General features: G+C 48.9%; 1 protein-coding gene across 10 annotated transcripts in view; it reads right to left on the bottom strand.

Moving 5' to 3' along the window:
• Positions 1 to 20,952, bottom strand: part of Zfp516 (zinc finger protein 516) — a 100,195-nt gene extending 79,243 nt beyond the window's left edge. For 2 of the 10 annotated variants that reach the window (NM_001191695.2, NM_001412457.1), the window contains exon 1: positions 5,081 to 8,459. The gene's annotated coding sequence lies outside the window, so the exon portion shown is untranslated. The other 8 variants (XM_039096626.2, XM_008772099.4, XM_017600868.3 and 5 more) reach the window with 8 other exon arrangements.
• Between the last annotated feature and the right edge of the window lie 727 nt (positions 20,953 to 21,679).

The raw sequence follows: 21,679 nt of genomic DNA, 5'->3' as shown, positions 1-21,679 counted from the left end.
TAGGTTAAAAATCATGGGAACAATAAGGAACTAGCATCCTCTTTCTGCCAGCGGGATTTTTAGGCTTACTCCCAAGGATAAGTCTTAACCACCCCTATCTAACTCTGGGTTTCTCTGAATTTGTATATCCACTCAACACTTAATGGCAAACTATTTCCCATAAACACAAGTCTTGCCCACCACTCATAAACGCCAGCTGAAGAAGCCGCTAAAGCCACAGCCACCTCTGGGCACGACTTCCAATGCATCACAGCCTGTGCTCAATTTCAAAGAACATTCTCGAATGCCAAAACAAATCAATGTCCAGCACTGCTCTAGTCAGCGCACGCAATATAGGTTAAAGAGATCCACATGGTAAAGGCAGGCACATGTTGCCCTTTGCTGCGACAAGGGACAAAAATTCCTAAACAAATTGTCCCTTACCCTTTCATATGGGAGGGGGCAGGGGATGATTAGAGGGACTTCAGAAGTACTAAGAATTCCGGGGGGGGGGGGGGTCTACTGCCTGCCCATTAACAAAAAATTCAACAGAGCGCCTCCATTTTTGAGTCTCTCTCTAGGTCTGGAAAGCTGACACCATATTGTAATCTCTAAGCTTCATCTCCTAACTGAGCAGGAGGAGTGCAGGCCAGCTGTGTGCAGGAGGCAGTGGCATCATCCGGTCCCCAGGGTATGAGCAGCGAGAGACAAGTCTACCTGTTCCGAAGGAATAAAACACCTGCTCAACCAAGCTTAGAAGTCAAACAGTAAGACATGGGCCCGCCTACTTCCTCCCACTGCCACCGAGAGGGTCGGGACTCCACCATCAGAGACTGTGTGTGGAAAGAAGAGTTCGGACTGCAGAAACCTCATTAAATTCCCGACTCAAAGCACCCAGAGAAAAACAATCTCCCAGAAAGAACACATTCTGGAACAGAGACATGTCTAATGAAACTGCTTTCCAGGTTGGTTTTTTTCCCCCCTCTGTTCTCCAATCTTGTGTCTTACTCATTACTTAACATATATTTACATGCTTGCTTTCTAAAAATAGCTTTAGTTCTAATTACTCTGCTTAGTAATTTCCAAGACCATTTGGGCTGAAGATTAAATGCCAGATCTTTCTTAAAAAAAAAAAAAAAAAAAAAAAAACTACTTTTAAGGCCTGTAGAGAGGCACAAAATTATACTTCTTGACAATCCCGATGTGTGCACGGGAAAGCAGTTCCTTCCACACACACACACCACCGCTTTCAATCTGGCAGAGTAGGCCACAGCTGCCAGTGTCACGTGTAGGCAGATGCAGGGCATAAAGAAGGCAAAGAGGACAGTTGCAACTGCCAATTCTCACCAATCCTTCGGAAATATACTTCACTTACCTCAAGAGACAGGCCAGGGCATTTGCAACCCCAGAAATGTACTCATATGCCTCAAGTATGTCTCCTTGGAATAAAATTACTTCAAAGTAGAAGGTTGGTTGTTTGGTTTTGTTTTTGTAAGATTCAGATAAACATTCCAAATTCACAATGTCTCCCTTCATGTGTCCTTCCATAAGGTTAATTTTATTAACAAATTCGCCAAAAATAGAAACACCAGACAGGATTCCTTTCTTAAACTGGGTTTCTGGTAATTTTCAAAAATTCTTGAAAATTCTGAAATAATCCTAGCTGGCTTCCAAGGACAAGAAGACTTCTACCCACCCTAAGACACCCTCCCAGGATAGGAGAGGAGAGGTAGGGTGCTTTCTCAGAACAGATAAGAAAAAGGTTTTACCTTCCCCTCAAGACGCAAAACTCCCTACTGTGGAGAGAAAGGAGGATGAGGGCCAGGCGCTGAGTGGAAAGCGCTGCCCCTCCGTCGCCCCCTGATACTCTACACCCTGAACAGGTGGCAGCTTCTTCACTCATACACTCCAGGCAGTCTGGTGCAGAGGGGCTGGGATCGGGCCGCACAGGACCAGTCACAGCAAAGGCGGATGAGAGTAAAACCCTACCTACAGCCCCAGAGCATCTCCTGGGTCCATGTTCACACCTGTCTCACGGCCTCTCCGAGTTCCTCTCAGTCGGGGACGCAAACAGCTTCGGATTCCAAAGCCCCTTCCTCCTTCCTCGGGCTACAGAACAGCCCAACATCCTGAAGCTGGGCTTGCTGGGAAAAGGCAGCTCTGAGGAGATGCAGTTCCCAGCAGCACCAGAGGGGTCGCTCGCCTGCCCTGCCGGCTACGGAGTAATGAAATTAGTCCCTCATGCTTCCACGTGAATAATTCTGGAAGCTAAGCTAAGGTCAAAGGTGCCGAATTGTAAGCAGCCTGGAGAAGCCTAGTGAAGCACCAAGCAAGACTCTGGTGGACTCACAACACAGCTAGGGGGCTAGGGGGTGGGGGGAGTGCACGCTCAGGAAGATGGGAGGTAGGGGATTTCCCCCCCGCAGTTTCCAGAACTTGGGGGGAGGGGGGCTAACAAAGAGATCCATTTTAAAAGAACTGCGTCAGAATAGCTTTTCCCAAGCACTGGGACATATAAACACGAATCTGGTAAGCTGTGCTTTTGAGGAAGGAATGATAGTCCCAGATCCGAAAGTTTATAAAGGAAATACCTAACTAAGTGTGTTTCTCCTTTCTTCCATGAGTTCTATCAATTACGAACAAATCCACGTGCACCGCTAAGAGAAATTTGGACGATTCGGGATAAATGTGGCCAGTCGAAAAACCAAAGTGAAAACTGATAGGTCCCCTGCCCAGTAACGGCCATGTTTGCTTTGGTTGTGGACCTAGTTATAGTATAAGCAAACGATTTCTTAGAGCGCCACAATTAACACCTGTCCTTTTCTCCTAAACCCAAAGTTGAGGAAGAACAGCAGCGAGGTGACCAGGCGACCCTCTAACGGAGTAACATTGTAACAGGAAAGCGCCCAGGCTAGGGTAAGCTCCCTCCTCTACTGCCCAACAACAGAGTCAGCTTACATTTCAGCTCCTATTTCGAAGGCCTTAAGGTATAATGCAGCTGAAATTCTACACACAGCCTCCAGTCCCACTCAACAACGCCACTCCCACAAAATTCCTTTTCCAAGATTCCTTCTGGTAAATTGTGAATAAGGCCAAAACATACCCTGGAGTATGAATACACAGAAATCTACCACCCCTTAAACCCAGGACTGGTTTTTCCGAGAAGGAGCCATGACTAAACACTGAAGTTACCAGGGTACATTACCATCTCCCCCCAACCCCCAGTAGAAGACTGGGAGCCATCTGTTTGAGTATTCCCCCACTTCAAAGTATTCTTAAAGAATCCCTTTTTCCCTTACACATAAATTGTTCCCAAACTTAATCACATCAAATGCTCCACTTATAAAACTCAGATATCTCCTGGTAAGAACCAGTAAGACAAATGGAGCTAAAAGTTTCATTTAAGAAAGTGGAGAGACACAGTGTGTGACCGTTTGGAGGGGAGGAGGGGATGTTCTCTCAATCCACTTTAATGGTGTTTCTGGGACTCCGTGGGAAGTGAAGAAACAGGTAAGATTTCAACATACCCGGAAATCTTTTAAAGGTACTCTAGTCGCCACTACAAGACCTTTACAAGTAAGTGTTCAAAAACTGCCAGGGTAAGCAGGCTACCACGAGGACCTATCAGCAATTAATTATCAGACACACACACACCAAAGTCAAAGTTTGGGGCCCTGGGATGGTTGTATGCGTTCGACTTTTAAAAGTTCTGAACCACAAATAATCAAAACTCCCCTTCTTTCTGTCCACTTTTGGGAGCAGTGATGGCCAGAGAGCAAGCTACTGTTTTGTTTCCTTTTGGGCAGGCAAGCCTGCTCCTCTTGCGGGCTTTATTCCAGACCCGCTGGGATGGCTTCTCTTTTTGAATGCTAATGTCCTCTGAAGGCTTCAGTATTAGCAAGTGTAAGGAAGGAAACAAAGTTCCCCTAATGAACTAAGAAAATATTGGACATGTATTTATCTTAACACATCAGGATTTTAATTTGATTATCAAAACAGTTGTGAGCCTTTCCCTGAGCTCAGTTTATCCCAGAGCCCATTCGAGATAGCTATGGGGTCACTCCCCATCCAGTGACCCAACTCACACCCCTGACACCAGGGCAGCTCAACTCCATCTCTAATTTTGCTAGGCGGGGGAGGGGGCCCTTAGATTAATGCACAACAGCGCTGTGGTATATTTTACTTCCTGCCGGTCTGTGTAAATAAAAATACACAGCTATTTTGACTCAACAATTGAAGAATGCGAGGAAAAAAATGAGTGATAAAAATGTGCTCTTGTGTACAGGACAGTAGCGAATACCGTATCAAATAGCAGGCATGCCTAGTTCCTTAAAGTAACACATTCCAAACCGAAATACTCCAATCATATTAATAGGGAGGTTTAAAACGTAATCTGGAAAGATCCTGCTGGGAAGCTATCCTCTTTGCTCCTACGCCGGTCAACGCACATCAATTTTTAAATTACATTTAATCAACATTCAAGACTTAATGGTAGGTTCAACGGGACGTGACTTTCTGCTGTACCTTTAATTAAGACGCCGTCTAAAGTTCCTTCCGAGACTTGCTGGTTAAGTGGGCACCGCGAGTGGACCAGAGGTTCAAGCACTCGGTCCTTTGTTACTCCATGGACACCCTGGAAGGCCCGCCCCAGCCCAAGGGCACATCTGGGCTTCTAGAAATAACCCAACGTCCACTCGGGCCTCCTCTCCACCCAGGCATCGATTAGACCACAGAGCCCCCCCCCCTCCCCCGGGAGCCGCCAGCACTCCGTACCCACCGGCCACTCCCGCCCCGGAGAAGCAGGGCCCGACTCAGGTGTGGAGACTTACATAACCGCCCCCCAGAGTGGGGACGCCTCCCCTCCCAACCCACCTCCGACAGAACAAAGTGAAGTTTAAAATAGAAACCAATTACCTGGCCTGCCGGCGGAGCTGGGCCGCGAAGCCCCGTCGCGCCTCCATAAACCCCCCGCCCGGCCGGGCCACCCCTCCCCGCCCACGCACGCCCACGCCTCGGCCCCCACGAGTTCGCCGCCCCTCCCCCACCCCACCCGTGCCCACGCCCCTCCCCCCACGGCCCGCGCCCCACGGCCCGCACGGACCCCAGCCTTTGTTACGGTGCGAAGTTGGGCTGCGGGTCCCCGTCTCTTTCACTTCTTGGGTTACAGTGCAGGCGTGTGACGTCCGTTCCACATGACGGGGGCGGGGGGCGGGCGCCCGAGAAAAGGGGGCGGCCGACCGGGGCCTCCCCTTCAGCGCCCCGCCCACGGCCCGCCCCCCGCAGCCCGAAGCCCGCAGCCCAGCAACAAGCGGCCGCCGCCCCCGCCCCGGGGACAGGCAGGTGGGTGTCCCGCCCCCAGCCGCACGCCACGCCTCTAGGGCGGGCAGGTGGTGCCCCGCCCCCGCTCAGCCTCCCCCCCCCACCCCCCCACACTCACACCCTCACCAGCCACCCAGACCCACGCCCCCCCAGCGGCGCCGGGCGGCCGGGACACACAGAAATAGGAATGATTTAATGCAACGACATACCCATTCCTCAAGCCGCGGGCTTGCAGAGATTGGAGAGAGGGCCGAAAGGGGTGGCGATCCGGTTGGGTGGAAACGGCCCGCGTAGGAGGAGGTACACGGGCTGACACCACCTAGTAACCAAGTTGGAAATCTCGGGGCGGGGGCACCCTCGAGGTGACCTCGGTGCATGCAGACACTGCAGAGCCGGTGTGGACACTGGGCCTTCCAAGGTCGGTGGCCTCCACGGGGGTCTCCAGAAGGGGAGGCGCACGCGTGTCTTTAACCCAACCCTGCATCTTCATCACCACCCCCTAGGGAATCACAAGGCCGAGCTCCCCAGTGGCCCAGCATTGAAGCACAAACTAGGCAGTCCCGGTCCGGCGCGTTCAAGTCCTGAAGTGAGTGCTGCACTCGTCACCAGTCACTACGGGTGTTCCCCAAGTGGAGCGGATTCAGCCAGTAGGCAGTAGAGTGTGGCCCGTGACACTCTGCCCGTGAATGTACCCATTGTGCGGAGCAGTCGTGGCCAGGGCGCAGCACTGGTAAGACCCAGGGAACACCAGAACTTTCACTAACCATGCAGGGTTCGCGTTCTAGAATTTACTATGGACTAAGCATCACTCGCCTTCAGAGAATGAAATTGGAAGTTGGAAGACGAACGGTGCCCTTCACTTTTATATGGAGTTAATATCATTTTTCGACAATCCCCGACCTCTGTACGTTTGCTATCCGCAAGTGGCTACCTCATGACCCCACCGGAGCCTGGAACCAGGCGGATAAAACCGCTCCTAGGTCCCCAATGGCTGAGGAGTGTTATCAATCGTTCCTCTTTCCCTTCCATGTGGCAGGTTTCGACTTGAATCTGAAAGTGTCTCTACTGCCCAGTCTTCGCAGGAAGACGTTGGGAGGGGGGCAGGGTCTCCACTTGGACTGCTGCGTGCGCATCTAGCTGGACAGACTTGGATAAAAGCGTGTCCACGTCTACAGCACACATCTGTGCAAATGCGGGAGCCTGCGGATGCGCGCCTCTGGCCCGACTCTGGGCCGACACACGGGCGCGTGGTCGAGCGTGCGCGCGCTCACACACACACCCCAAATTACCTCCGGGATAGAGAAAGCTGCTGCGGATTGGCCGACAGAGCCGTCACTCAAACCCAGGGGGCAGGGAGACTTTGCAAGGCAGTTTCTTTTCTCTCTCTCCCCTCCGTGTCGTTCCATTTAATGATAAAACAACAGCAGAGCTTTGAAAAGTTAGCCATCTACGCAGAGTCTGTCTCCCTAACGTGGCCAGAGTCAGAGAATACCATTTAAATATACCCCCTACTTCCACAATGGACGAAAAGGAAAATGGGCAGCCAGAAGGGAGCCCGGAGGAAGGGGAGGGGGGGTCAGTCATCGGGGCGGGTAGACTCGGAGTAGAGTTGTTCTCAACACCCCAAAAAGGACTTTGACCTTTGATTGATTTAATAATTAAAAATTGTTTCCACGAGTTAGGTTATAACAAATGTTCAGTCCTAATTTTTGGCGTCGTTATTTTATTATTTAAGCTTGCTGAAGCAAGCACGTTTCCTTAAGAAAGAACTGACCTATTTTTGGCTGGAGATAAACGATCATGTTAACAGATGTTAATCTTGTAATCTGTTTTTCCTGTAAAGCACTTCACATACCCAGGCTTCAGGACCTTAAAAATAACATCTTTTCCAAAAAGACCTGACGTCACAATCCACTCTCTGGGGGGAATAATCACACTCCCCTCCAGTTCTTTTTCCTCCTGCAATGATTTCAAAGACATGAAATCTTTTTCACTTTATAAGTGCCGATTTGTTCTGCCTCAACTCCCACGGGCTTTTATTTGCATTTCAAATTCCACAGGTTACACCAGTCGCCTTTTCAAAAAAAAAAAAAAAAGTAAACCAACAATAAAGCAGTAAATGGCTTTCTGTGCATCTGGATTAAATAAGACACCGAATGAATATATTTTAAAAGAAGGGGCCGAGCAAGTTGGTCTGTGCTCACCCAGAGACCAAGGGACTCTTCATCAGCAAGCCAGGCAATGAGTTGGCTACACACAGTCCGGAGCTGGGGGTTGGGAGAATTGGACTGGTAGGCTGTGGAGAGCTTGTTAACGCTGGTGATGGATGCGGCTGACTTACAGACCCACATTTTTTCGGGTAAAAGGCTGGTTCTCTGGAGTCCTAATTGCAGGGATCCACCGGCTTCCCCACTCACAAAACCTGATACTCATCGCACCACCGACCTTCCTCCATGAACCGCTGGCTTTAAAGACCCCACTGGCCTGGCTTTTAACAAACTTATTCAGACAAAGTTTCTTTAAAACTTGACGAGGCGGTTTAATCTAAATACTGATCTTAACTATTCGGTATGTTCTCCCTGGAAATGGCAGAAGAGGCGCCTTTCCAACCCCTACCCCACCCCCGCAACGTACACCCCACTGCGTCCTCTTTCATACACCCGGGTGTAATTCGTGTGTATGTGTGTGCAAATATGCACACATATATGGCTATCAATAAGCCCCCCCACCCCCCATTCTGCCATAGCCCGGCAAGGCAAATCGCAATTCCGTGGAGTCCCCGCCGCGCTGATCTCCTTCCCAACCCACTGCGAGTCATTTCCAGAACCTCGCCCCCGCCCCCACCTCTACGCGAACTTCCCTTTCTAGAGATCCCACTTCTTCAGTGCTGGGGGTCACTCAAATCTCCCCGCTGACCACCACCACCAAACACAAATACGCAAACCCGTCGTCCCCAAGGCAGCGGCGCTCTGTGCCCACAGGCATCGATCCCCTCCGCCAAACCCTTAATAATTGAAACGGCTCCTTCGGCCCCGCCGCCCATCACCCACCTTCATTAGCCAGAGCGTTTTACTTTAAAGTAAGGCAATTTGCTCTTTGTCTCCTAATGGATGAGAGCGCATCCGAGCTCCCCTCCTCCCGCGTCGCCTTTGACGAAGTGTACAAAGCCAGAGCCTCTTCCGCGCTCCCACCCCGGCCCCCACCCCGCCCCTCCACTGCGGTAAAAGCCACCTCCCGGGCGCTCGCCCCGCCGCCCGAAGTTTCATCTTCTTCTCTCCTGGAATTGCAGAGCAGAGTAACTACCAACACAGAAAGCCAAGTCGCCCTCCTGGCGCCAGAGACCTTCTACAGGGCGCGCCCCCTGCCCAGCGCGCCCCCACCCCACGGGGCACCGCAGGGTCTTGCGCACGTAGTGGGTCCCGACCTTCCCAGCCCTGCCTGCGGGTCCTCCCCCCTCTGAGTCAGGAAGCACCCCCGCCCTACGGCCCCTACCTTGGCGGGGAGGCGGCGGGCCCCAGGAGGAGGACGCGCACGCCCCGCGCATCTGAAGGTGAAGCCGAGCGCCCGCGGCGCGGTGCCGAGCGCTGCTCTAGACCGACCGCGCCAGCTGCGCCCTGGCGCGGGGGACGCGCGAGGACGCGCGGGACCAGCCACGCGCCCGGCCCCCCTCCGCGAGCCGCGCGCGCGCCCGGGACGCACCGGCCCCGCGGGGGCCCAGGCGCCAGCAGGGCTCGGAGGGACTGCACCGTGCAGAGAAGGGGACCCAGCGTCCACGGCCGTAGCAGGCCTGAGGCTTCCCCCAGCCCGGGAATGGTCTGCCCTGTAGGAAACGCACACGCTCCACTATTGTCTCATCAGCACAAAGTTCTGCCACACTGCGGAGAAAGTCTGGAGGCTCACGATGACTCAGACCCAGATAATTCCTCCCCTAATAGCCCTGAATCACGACGTCGGCGGCTAGTGGTCGCCCCTCAGCTTAAGGTCTCAGGTTGCCGCAGCTCCAGCTCCTGGAGGCTGTTTACGCGCGCACCACCCCCTCACACACACCCATACGTGCAGACGTGCTTGGGATGCTTGTCCAGCCGGCTCAAACACCTGGACGCCGAGCCTCAAGCCCAGACCAAACGGTGTTCACCCTGCCCGCGGCCTCAGAAGCGCGCGTGTCCCCTGAACTTCACGGGAGCGAGTCTGGGAGTCCGCATGCTTCGGGAAGAACAGGACCGTTTTGGGGCAGAGTGGAGCTTGGACTGCACTCGTTTATTTCAGTGGCTGTTTACTTGTGTCTTCAAAGTTCGACTCATTTTGCTTTGGTCCTGAAAACTTCATTTGTGCCCCACCCCACCCTATAACTACCCTCCGTGGGTCGTAGTTAGTGACAATGTAGTGAGTCTATGAATCAAAATCTTGATTTGACTCCCCCAAAGCTTTCTTGGTACTTGGCAGGGAGGGGCTGGGGGAGGGGGAGGGGAGCTGGAGCAGAAGGAGGAGAGAGGAGGAGGGGCCGGGGAGCGCGCCCCGCGATCCGCGGTGACGTAGGCCAGGGGAGCTGTGGCCTGCGGAGGGGCACTATCTTCTCCCACCAGGCTCTTGGCCATATTGTTCGGCTGCTGAGCGTGATAACTCCGCATTGGAGATGCATTCGGGCCAAGACGCCCGAGTTGGCTCTGCCGAACAATCAGCGCCAAGATCCGGGCGGTTACCTTTCGCGGTGGCTTTTCCTCGTGCTTACCCTCGCTGCTCCTACAGCTCGGGGGCCCTCCCTGGCCACTGGTTTTGCAATAGAAACTCCTGTGCGGACGAGCTGCAAAGGGCGGCGCTTGTACCCTGGCAGAGCTGGCAATCGGGCGGGGGCCTGGCTGAGAGTGAGATGTTTCCGTGTGCATGCGTGTGTTTCCGCCGAGGAGGGGGCGCAGAGGGAGGAGGCCCGCGAGGAACGGCCCGCGAATCATAAAATGTAAGCTCCGTGTGATTAATGGTCGGCATTAATTTGGAAAGCAGGCATGTTAAAGGTCACGGCCAATTGTTGCTAGTTTCAGCCTGAATGCTTAAGTGGGATGTATTCCTGAACAATCACATTTAAGTCTGATTCACAGAAAACTATTGAAGTGCCCACAATTCATTACAATACCCAATGAAAATTCACAAGAAAACCGTCACCCAACTCAGCTAATGGCTTTATAAATAGCATGTGTGGATGTTGCATATGTGTACACGATCTCCAACACAGATTCAAAAATTCGTAGCAGTTTTCGGGGGAGGGGGGTTAGTATTTTTAAATCGATACTCATTCATCCGTGCAGGAGGCTTCTATCTGCCTAGTTCTAGTTTCCGACTACAGGTTGCATTAATAATTTCCATGTGTTGAAAAATTGACAAGTTGGAGCAATAAACAGTAAGAACGAGAAAGAAAATTTAAAAAAAAAACCCTCCTCTGCATAAAAGTCTATAGTTTTCATGGCTTGCCTCCTTTTCTCCAGTCAGCTAGAGAGCTTCCTCCAGCCACTCCCAAGTGATTGCACTCAGGGCTCCTCTGCCTACAATAATATTGTGCTTTCAAATGGTTTTCTTGCCCATCCCTGGACAATACATTTGAAATCTGAGAGTGAAATCTGATAGATGGGCAAGAGTCAGATTCTAGTGCCCGTATGACAAACCTAGAAAAGGCAGCCTGAAGGCCGGTCAGTTTGTTCTAAGTTGAAATGCATTTTACAGTGGTTAAGCCTCTGTCATTGTTTATTGTCAGCATACCAGTGCTAGATTGCTCTGCACACAGAGAACAATGGTATAAAAATGAATTTGAGAGGGTTCTCATGCTATTGGTACAACCACACTGCAGCTGTTCTATATCTTCAAGTATCTTAAAAAAAAAAAAAAAAGGCCTCAAGATTCAGGACACCTTATATACAAACAAGGTACAAACCCCTAGGAGTTCTTGTGGGTGTGGGGCCCCTCCTGTTCTGAAAGGTTTATTTAAATTGAAATATTCGAGCCAAGCAAAGCAGCAATGTTAATGGTTAGCATTTGGATATTTACTAAGCTGGCTGATCCTTCTGGCTGACAACACAGGAGCTGAGGAGAGCACCAGCTCCTCTCTGCTGGTGACTAAGGAGTGATTGGTTCAGCATTTGAATCTCTGTTCCTTCCAGTGATTTGATGGGGAAGCTGTGTTCCCTGATCTGGGATGTTTAGATAAGAAACATCGTTCTTGAGGGGTTCCAATAAAGAGGAGCAAAGAGTAAAAGGCTTCTCTCCACTCCCCCAGAAAAGGCCTTGCCTGTCTGAAATCCTGAAGTGAAACTCCGTGTTAAGACGTGAGACCCACAGCAAACTACCAGGACGTATAGGTAGGTGTACAAGCTCAAAATATAAGCCCTGTGAAAGGAGGGAACCACATTATGCAAATATTAATCCCATCTCTTTGATTTCATTCAGACTGTGAATTATAACTTAGAAGACTTTGGACAGAAGCAGAGGGCAGTCTTTGGCTGTGTGAACTAACTTAAGTATACAAAGAGAATGTCTAAAGGCAGGAATTCAAAGGGAACGCACTCTAAATTTGATGTACATCGCCAACGGGTATTTCTAGGTGTTTCCTGTAAGGCTCGGGGTTAAACTGTTGGGAATGAGAAACATTTTATGTACAAATAGAAATTCTGTGTTTGCTGCTATTTCAGAAATATATTTCTATATTTCAGAATAGTGGCCCAATCCTAACGTGGTGCTCTTTTGAAAAATCTTCCCTTCCCTCCGAGTCTAGAGAACTCAGAATTCTCTGTATTGAGAATACAAAGGAGGAGAGAGATGGGGCCTCCTCACCTTGGGGGTGTTAGCAGGAAGTTAACACAAGGTGATCCCTTGGAGGGTATGGTGCTGCTGTGCTTCTGTTCAGAAAACCAGTCATCCAAAATGTTTAACACACGTGAGCATGGGATGGTTTTCATCTTGGCTTAGACTGTCTCCATTTTGGTAAATTTTCATTCTATTTAAGGATGACTAATAGAAAAGAAGCCTTGTACTTCTCGTGTGTACACACACACACACACACACACACACACACACACACACCTCTGATGAGAGCGCTCCCCAGATAGTTGCCTGTTTACACCGAGAGGCACCTCACCAAATACAATCTTCTGTGGTCATTTATATACCAGATAATTCAGGGTCAATGATCCAATTGAGGTTGAGATCTTCATGTTCTTTCAAATACTTGAGAAAATTTGTTCGTCTCTCTACGAAGTCTAAGCCTCAGGATTCTGTACAGACTGTGCCCATGTGTTCCCTGACAAGAATGCTTTACTCGGTTTTTCCCCCACTGCAGAAATCTTAAGAATTTTCTCACAGAATCACGATTTTAATAATCTTTCCTTTGCCCCACCCCACCCCCACTGGAGTAGAAATATAAGCAAACAAAATAAACTCTAAACAATATTCCCGCTGGCTCATACACTGTTCTTCCTGACACACAGGTTTTCTTTCACCGATTTTTCTGTGCTTATCTGTGGGGACGCAACGACAGGTAGCATTAATAAATAGCACTGTTGTATCCACAGAGCCTCAAATGGTGTGGAATTGCCCTGACTGGTTAAGCCAGGCAGCTACATTCTTTCACTATTTGCAGTTTTTGGTGGCTTCACAGCAGGTAGGCGACCCACAAGTCTGTTCCTAATTTCATCCCAACTAAAAGGCCCAGCAACAGCTGGCTTCAGAATAGCTGAGCCAGAGCTCCACAGATGTGGGTCATAATAGTTTGAAGAATAAAAGGAACGGGGCCATGGAGTAGAATTCATTTAAGGAGAGACAAATTCAATAAGCGTCCTCTTCTGAGAGAGTCCCCGTGTTTGGGAAAGAGGGTCTTTTTTCCTTACCAACTTCTCTCACAATCCCACAGCATGTTAATTCTCAGCCGGCAGGCTGTGGCCTATGAACACCACACATCCTAACAGCAGCAAAACCCTCGACTGTCTCAGCCCCCAAATCTCACCAAACGTCACCACGCATAACAGACTGGGTGTGCACACCCCGCCGGAAACTTTCCCAACAGAACTGAGAAGAAAATGAGGGAAGCGGCCTTGTCCCCATCACCGTTCGTTAGTGTGGGGGCTGAGCACAGTATTACTGAAAGGAGAAACTGAAAAGGCCCTTCCCTGAGAACTGATGAGGACGTTTAGAGGAAAGCAGCAGCAGGCGCTCACAGGGCTCAGTAGGAGAAAAGTCAAGTTATCACAGAATCTAGGAGACTTTGCCAGATCAGGGACTCCTGGGCCATTGTGTTAGTAAACTCGGTACAGTGCCTAGGAGGACTCGATAACAGAAGAAAATGGATGGTTTTAACCAGTTTTAAACGTACCACCCGTACATCTCACAGAGTCATGTAAGTGCCTCCACAGTGCACGCCTAGAACTTTTTATCATCCCTACAGAAACTGCAAGCTATTAAACACTTCGGTTCTCTCTCCCCTCCCCCAGCCCCTGGCATTCACCACCCTACTTTCTGTCTCTGTGTTTGACTACTCTGGGGACCCGGATCCTCCAGTACTTGTCCTTTTAAACAAGTATAATTTCACCTTCATCATGGTCTCGGGGAATCACCCATGTCAGAGAATGTAGCCGGATGTAATTTTGCTCCCTTCAAGAAAGAGAGAAGTGGGCTATGAAGGTTCCTGGTAAATGCTTGGCCACATGGCTGGCGTGCACATACAAAAATAATTATAAATGGAAGCCAGTAATTTGAAAAGCAATAATAAACTTGTTAATGAAATGGCTAGAACTAAGAACAAACCTCAGGAATTTTTCTGTGACCCACAATGATTGATTCCCCTCTGGCTGCCTCAGCCTTTGGAGGCCTTGTAAGCATCAGCAGGAATCCAGCAACTCCTCTTCCTACCCTGTGGTACCAGCAGGCCTGTGTCTATACAGAGCCAAGGAGAGGCTGCTTTGAGTCAAGTCCTCTCCGGCAGAATTCTTCAGAGTCTATCTAAGGGTTACGAACAACTTCTTTTAAAATAAAATCTCACACGCATCCTGCCCCCACCCCTAAAAAGGGTAGAAAATGAAAATTTGAGGAAATATTTTAAAGCGTGGAAACATAAAGGAACTGAGAAATTAACGGACCGACGTTGGCTGTGTATTGATAAACACAGCAAGGTCTAAGTGAGAGGTCATGTCCTGGGAGCCTGGGCCTGGCATGGTCTCTAGTCACTGTAGAAGTGGTCCACTTTCACATCCAGGGGTACCCAAGATGCATGAGGTCAAATGTGGGGTTCCACGTGGAATCTTTCAGGGATACATGCTTTGATCTCTGCTGTGCCAACAACGCACAAGCTCTCACTTCTGTTCTGTGGCCCTGGTGACAGCATTATGGGACCAGTGGGAAACGTGAGGGAGACGTATTAGATTGGTAAGAGTTTGTCCAGCAAACACTCCCACAGAACTTTATACTGACAGTAATCATTTAAACAAGACCCAAGAGCAGACAAAATGGCAGAGCTGAGGAGGCCGAAGGAGAAAGAACAAAGGTCAAAGCCGTCCTGTGCTACCTAGAGCAACCCTAAAAATGTTTTTGAAAATCATATAATTGTTAATGAATTAGTTAATAATAATAATAGTAATAATAATAATGAGTACCATGCCCCAAATGTAACTATTTGTTACTTTTTCACAACTGTGCATTTGTTCATTGATTCCACATTTGCTTTTTGAAGCCAGGCATTAAATCAAGTGCTAATTTAAAAACAGAATTGACTGCATGCCTATTATTCTAACCTGAAGCCTGTGGGCCATGTGTGCTAAGAACAGCCATGAATCCAGCCCGACATATAATTGTAAATTTCAAACACTGTGAGGTGGGTGTGTGTGTGTGTGTGTGTGTGTGTGTGTGTGTGTGATTTTCCCCCCTAGGTCCACTGTGCAGTTCTTAGCTGATGTCAAAAAGTTGGTTCTTCCTGATGGGAACCTTGTAAGCAGTTCTATTTTGTGTCATTTACTCTGGTTCAGTAACCCAGGAGAAAGGGGGTACAGTTAGCCCATTTTTCAGATGCCAACAGAGAGGCTCCGAGTTCACCCAGGAGACCAGTGCAGAGAGCCAGCAAACAGCAGTGCCGAGGTGGAATGCAGCAGCCTTGGCCACAGTGGTAACCTCTCACCTGACAGAAACTGTGCACAGCTTTGCTAGTGAAGCAACAATTTTATAAAGGACAAAGCCAGAAGTAGATTTTTCTCACGAGAGTCACAAATGCCATAGCTACCATTATCCTATTTTTTTTTTGGCCAACAGCAATCACACAAATTCTGTGATGTCTCTTCAGAATCCCGCCCATCCCCCCCAGGTATGTCACCCATGTGAACACCCATCTTTACCACTTTATCATCCCTCTGAACCCCTGTTGTGCAGGGAGCCTACAGAGGAGGCATGGCAACACACAACTGTAATCGCAGCACTCAGAACGCTGAGGCAGGAGGATGGTGAGCCTATGGCACCCTGGGCTATATAATGAGGACCTGCCTCAATTCTTAAAGGAGCAAAACATATATATTTAAAATTCAGAAAGAAATCGGGCCAAGAAAAATCAGAGAAAGCGAGTGAAACACGGTAGGTGTGGACTCAGGCAGGGTTTGCACAAGACACGCCAGCAGGCTATGGATACTGACAATTTCCTCTGTGCATCTCACTAGTGTAGAAGGCCAAGGTAGAAGCACATTTTTTTTTTACAAGACGTGTACTGCCTATGAACCAAGACTCTGCAGGCTGAATGCCCAGCACTCTTACCAAAGGGGCAGATCCCTACTTTTCCCCTCATGACTATGTGGGGGCAAAATAATTGACTTATAATTTAGCAAAGGTTTATACTGACTATGTGAGAAGTGGGACTCACTATGAAGGAGAAATGTAACTGTCTAGCAGAACAAAGGGAACTGAGAGGAGGGGGAGGGAGTGGCAGGGGAGGGGATGGGGCATGTGCTCCAAGTACCTTATATGCTTGTATCGAAGTGTCCTTGCGAAACCCAGTGTACAATTAATATTTGCCAATTAAAAATTTTACCGCTCTTACTTATTCCTATTTGAGGAGGGGGTAGTGTGCATGCCAGACGTGGGTGGCTCAAGTGTGTGTGTGTGGGGGGGGGTCTCTCTCAGACTCAGTACTTTGGGCTTAGTGGCAAACACCTTTTCTTGCTGAGTCATCCAGTGTCCTGAAAAATATATCACTTGAAATAAAAGAAAAGCAGATGTGAAAATCATTAACGGTTGTTTTCAGTGTATGTCAGCATGGAGACAGGTCGGTTCTTAATAGCAATAGCTGCCCCCCCCAACCCCCACGCCCCAAGCAGTTGCCGATGCAGTGGACACTATCAAACTATATTATAATACCTGGAAGCCTAAGAATACGCCCTTAGATTGCAATAATGCTCTGCAAATGTGAATCGCTTTTGGAATCATTCTTGTTTCCCCTGGTGACATTTTTTATTTCGCCTATTTTTTTATAGAACACTATTGGTACAGACCTAGGATTGTGTCCCCAAGCAGATACACACACACACACACACACACACTGCATCCATGTTCCCTGTGTGAGGCCCTGCCCCTTTCTCTGAGGACCTGCCCAGGGAGAGCCTGCACGGGCTGAGCTGACGTCCCCCAGGCCGTCTCCAGCAGGGAAGCTTCCTCCGGGTACGTCAGCACTTTTGACTTCATGCAGTTAATTCCAGGGCTGACCAGCTTGGCCTCTTGCCTCCCCAGCCGCTCCTGGGTGTGCAGAACATGAGGCCTTCGAGTAACTGCTGTCCGGGCAGGCTCCGGAGGAACACTTTTCCTTCTTTATTTCCTGTGGCTTAAACCCTTCGGCTTCTAGAAAGCCTTTATTTAAAATAAATACAGAAGAGATGTGCTTCGCTGTGAGCTATAATACAAAACAATCCTCCACTGAGTGCTGAACTCTGTTCAAACAAAGTTCACGGATGGGCTGACAAATTTACAAAAGCCAGGGACCCCAGAGAGGAGGGGCTGCCCCTCAGCCGGGTCTCCCTGCAGTGCTGGGCCGGCCTGTCACCAGGCGCCGGGGGAGGGGCTGCGCAGTTGTCTCTTGGGAGGGGGGTGCTTTGAGTTGCCATACCGGCCCAAAGTAGGAGAACTGGCAATGTGAAAAGAAGCCTAAAACCGAAGTGGTGGTCTCTGTGCCCCTTGTTCCCAGAGAGTAAATTACCAGCTCCAGCAGGGTGGAAATGAGACCCTTCTACTTCCCAGCCCCTCCCCCGCAACCTTTTTTTAAAGCTGCAATTGAGCTGCTCCAGTTGTTAGCACGGGGAGGGGGCGGTGCGTTCTGAGTGGGGCAGAGAAACCGTAGGCAAACCAGTTCTGTGTTTTCTATTCTTTATGAAACCTTCACATACGGTTTTTACTGATATTTCCAATTGTAAGAAACAGTCTTTTGGAACAACTAGAAAAGCACCTTAGTTTGGTTGTTTTTTTTTTTTTTTTCAGAGTCTTAGTTGTGAAGTATCCCCCTCCTCAGTGCCAGGAAATTTCACTGCATCCTTAAATAAGAAGACATACTCGCACACATTCTCCCCACATTAAAGTTTTCTATCTGTCATAAGAAAACACAAGAAGAATTTTAAAAAACTAAACCACAGAACTGTAGTCACACAAGGACTGTAAAATCCTACAGCAGGAGTTGGCTCGCCCTGGTAGAAGCCTGTTTTAACCCCAGCGTCTGGGAGGCTGACAGTGACTTCAAGTCTACCTGAGTTTCACAGTGAGCCCCTGTGTCAAAAATGATTCAAACAGGGCTGGACGGCTCAGAATTCAAGGGCGGATATCCACAGCTCCCTCAGGAGACCAGGGCCCAGTTCCCAGCACACACGTGGCATCTCATGACCATCTTTACCTTCATTTCCAAGGAGTCTGACACACTCTCTGGCCTCTCCTGGCACCAGGCACACATGTGGTGTACAAACATACAATGTAGGCACATAAAGGTAGGCGGAATTTTTTTTTAAGGTTAAAAATAAAACAATGTTTCTTTTTAAAAAGCGTATAACAATACCGACTCCATCCCTTGTCATTCCTGACTGTGCAATTTTAACACTCTCTCTCTCTCTCTCTCTCTCTCTCTCTCTCTCTCTCTCTCTCTCTCCAAAGTCACAGTTAATGGTACCAAAATTAACTGGGAGTTTTGGGACCTTGCAATATATTATACTGCACATCTGTATGAGGAGACTGCCCCATGGTTTGGATCCCAAGAGTACTCCCCTAATGCCACAAATTAAACACCTAGTCCTCTACTTGTTACTATGGAGACCATTAACAGGTCCATTAAGAATTAGGTCATTGGTAGTACCATTGAAGGGGATTGTGGATCCCTGGTTGGTCTGTCTGTTTGTCTGTCTGTCTGTCTTTCTCTCCCTCTCCCATTCCTACTTCCAAGTTGTCACATGAGTAGTTTCCTCCATCAAGAACCCCAGACATAATGTGCCATCTGTAGAGGCCTGCTGACCCGACACTGACTCCCCTAAACTGTGCACTAAGATCAGCCCTAATTCTTTTAATTTCATTATCTCAAGTGTCTGTCACAGTATAAAAAAAAAAAAACAAAAAAAAAAAACCAGGGGTTGGGGATTTAGCTCAGCGGTAGAGCGCTTGCCTAGCGAGCGCAAGGCCCTGGGTTCTGTCCCCAGCTCCGGAAAAAAGAAAAGAAAAGAAAAAAAAACCAAAAAACAAAAACAAAAAGGACAGGTGGATTCTAAAAAGTTTTGTCATTGAACTCTGAGAGGGGAAAATGAGACACTCAAATAGTTGCTAAAAAGATTTAAAGTGTTTCAGTATAAAGTTACCTCAGGGAATATAGCTCCGTGGCAAATAACTCGCCTACTATTTGTTTTTAAGAACTGTAAGTCAGAAGGAAAATAGAAACCAAAAAAGAGAAAAGGTTTTTTTTCTTTTTTCTTTTTTTTTCGGAGCTGGGGACCGAACCCAAGGCCTTGAGCTTGCTAGGCCTTGAGCTTCCTTGCGCTCTACCACTGAGCTAAATCCCCAACCCCAAGAAAAAAAGTTTTGATTGAAAAACTTTAGTCATTACTTTAGTCATTACATCAAAAATCTACCTCAGAGGGTGTACTTCGACAGCAGAACAAATTGCCTAGCATACGCCAGACTCTGAGTAAAACTCCCTGAACTTCCAAGGAAAATTTTCCTTCAAAAATCTGGCTGCCCACACTGCAATAGAGTTTAAAAGCCAGCATCTGCTTCTTTTTTTTTCCCCCCGGAGCTGGGGACCGAACCCAGGGCCTTGCGCTTGCTAGGCAAGCGCTCTACCACTGAGCTAAATCCCCAATCCAATCCCCAACCCCTCATCTGCTTCTTTTATGCATAAAGAAAGGTACTCATCCTCTACTCCATAAAACATAAAACATAATCCGTAGAGAACACCATTGGTGTGAAAGGCAGGAAAATACACTATGGGTGGTAAATTACAGGACGCAAAGAGCAAGGGAAACAAGGCCTTGAGTGTGGCGATGTCTCCTAGTGGTAGAAACTGTTGTCTATGTGTACAGCCACGTGTCCTCAAAAGAGTATGAAAGTTAAAACCCAGAGCCATTGTTTAGCTTCTCTGTGACGTTGTCGGGGTTAGAAGCAGAGTTGTTTCGAATTCGTATGTGTCTCTAAGTCTTAGGGGTCTCAGTGTAATTCTTAAAATCTATGAGCTCCATCCATATACTGCGGGGAAGAGTCTTCCTTCCCGGTCGGTTACTCCAATATGGCTGCCATGTAAGACACCACGCCATGTTGAACAATTGTTCTATAATTCTTTGTGGAAAGGGATGCTGAAAAGAATGTATCATAGTGTTGAGTCTCAAACCAAGATTTTTTCTTTTTTTACAAAATGTCGTTCTGACGAGCTGCGAATTTGCGACAATTTCCAGATAGACTGTTTATGAATTACTGTCAGATGCGTGCATGAATCTAGCCTCCGCAATGAGCGATGTTTTTTTTCTTTTTTTTTCTTTTTTTTCTTTTTTTTTTTCGGAGCTGGGGACCGAACCCAGGGCCTTGCGCTTGCTAGGCAAGCGCTCTACCACTGAGCTAAATCCCCACCCCGGCAATGAGCGATGTTAAGAGATGATGTAGAGGATGAGGGTAGGACCGCAAGGAGCACTGTGCAGTGCACACCCTAAAATGTTCCTTCATATTCGCGCATGGCACTAGACCCTGTCCCAAAGACGATTTTAAGTACGTACGACAAGGATTTGAAGCCGTTCATGCGTGCGTGCGGCTAAGATTGGTGGCTCACACAGAGCACGTTTGCTCCCTGCTGGTTTTGAGTTTCCATGGGCATGGGCTGTGCTTAAGCCAGCTTCCAGCATGGATCCCGACCGTACCTATGCGCAGCGGCTCTGTCTATTTGTCCGTCTTAACTAGGTTTCCCGGCCCTCCCATCTTATTGAATAAAGAATTTCTTGGGCCCACCAACCGTCATGCAGGCTCCCACCTCCGCCCCGTATGTTACGAACCTTGAACGTGGCCAAAGCGTGAAGAGAGATCTTAAGTAAGAGGATGGTGCTGCTCTCCGTGCTTTGATGTCGGCAGCCGTGTAAGTCCCGTAAGGGAGCACAAGAAAACACTTGCTAGGAGAATGCCTGCTTCTGGCAAAAAGGACTTCTTGTGGCGCAGAGGAGCCTGAAGTCAGGAGTCCTGTGACTTCCTGGAGTACAGTCATCTGGGGCGGAAGTACTTTGTGATGTCGAGAACAGGTTCCTTTGCCTTCTGCCACGTGATGACATAAAACTTCCCTCGCTGGAATGCGCGTTCCTTGACCTTGGGATTCCAGTTTCCAGGGTCATGAGAAATAACCATGTGCTGTTCCGGAAGCCCAGCTGGTAGGAATTTGTATGAGCAGCCCAGAGAGACTGCGGAAGCACATAGCCCAAAGCAGCGGCCATTGCAAGGAGTGTATACTAACTCAGAACTGTCAGCCGTCAGCTAGTCCCGGAGAGGGCGCAAGTGGTACTCAGCGCTTGGCAGCCCCTCGGCAGTGGAGTACCCTGGTCTGTTGCTGGTACTCCTATCCATCTAGGCCTAGACCTACCTATGGTGACACCTAAATTTAAAAATACCCGTCAAGCACAGTCGGAATACATCAGTTAGGGTTACAATGGCTACTCAGCGCTTGGCAGCCCCTCCCCAGTGGAGTACACTGGTCTGTTGCTGGTACTCCTATCCTTCTAGGCCTAGGCCTACCTATAGTGACACCTAAATTTAAAAACACCCAAGTCAAGCACAGTCGGAATACATCAGTTAGGGTTACAATGGCTACTCAGTGCTCGGCGGCCCCTTGGCGGGGGAGTACACTGGTCTGTTGCTGGTACTCCTATCCTTCTAGGCCTAG

This window comes from Rattus norvegicus, chromosome 18, assembly GCF_036323735.1.
Source record: "Rattus norvegicus strain BN/NHsdMcwi chromosome 18, GRCr8, whole genome shotgun sequence".
Taxonomy (NCBI): domain Eukaryota; kingdom Metazoa; phylum Chordata; class Mammalia; order Rodentia; family Muridae; genus Rattus; species Rattus norvegicus.
Note: the sequence above shows the minus strand (reverse complement) of the source record. Positions and strands in the feature narration are given on the sequence as shown.